Below are 358 nucleotides of genomic sequence, written 5' to 3'. Positions count from 1 at the left end.
TGTCTGCTGACTGTGTTGAAACCCCTTTTCATACGGCTCCTGTGCTCCTGGCCTTCGACTAGGAAATGTTCACACATGGATATACTTCCTCAATCCTTGAATAATAAATTTTTTTGTATGAATCAAAGAAAGGACAATAAGGGAAAAACGACTGGGGTATAGTATTTCTGTGTAAACTTTTAGAGACGTGAATGAATGACTTCATAGAAAACGTTTTAGACACTGAACTGAAAAATAAACAAGACTTGCAGTCCAAAGTCCATATGAGGTCATAGGTTACGAATTCCTTTCAGAAAGACATTGAAGGGAACTAATCTTGGAACTGATGTAAAAAAAAATCAATGTAATACATACATAC

This window comes from Penaeus monodon, chromosome 27 (genome assembly GCF_015228065.2).
Source record: "Penaeus monodon isolate SGIC_2016 chromosome 27, NSTDA_Pmon_1, whole genome shotgun sequence".
NCBI classification, from domain to species: Eukaryota; Metazoa; Arthropoda; class Malacostraca; order Decapoda; family Penaeidae; genus Penaeus; species Penaeus monodon.
Note: the sequence above shows the minus strand (reverse complement) of the source record.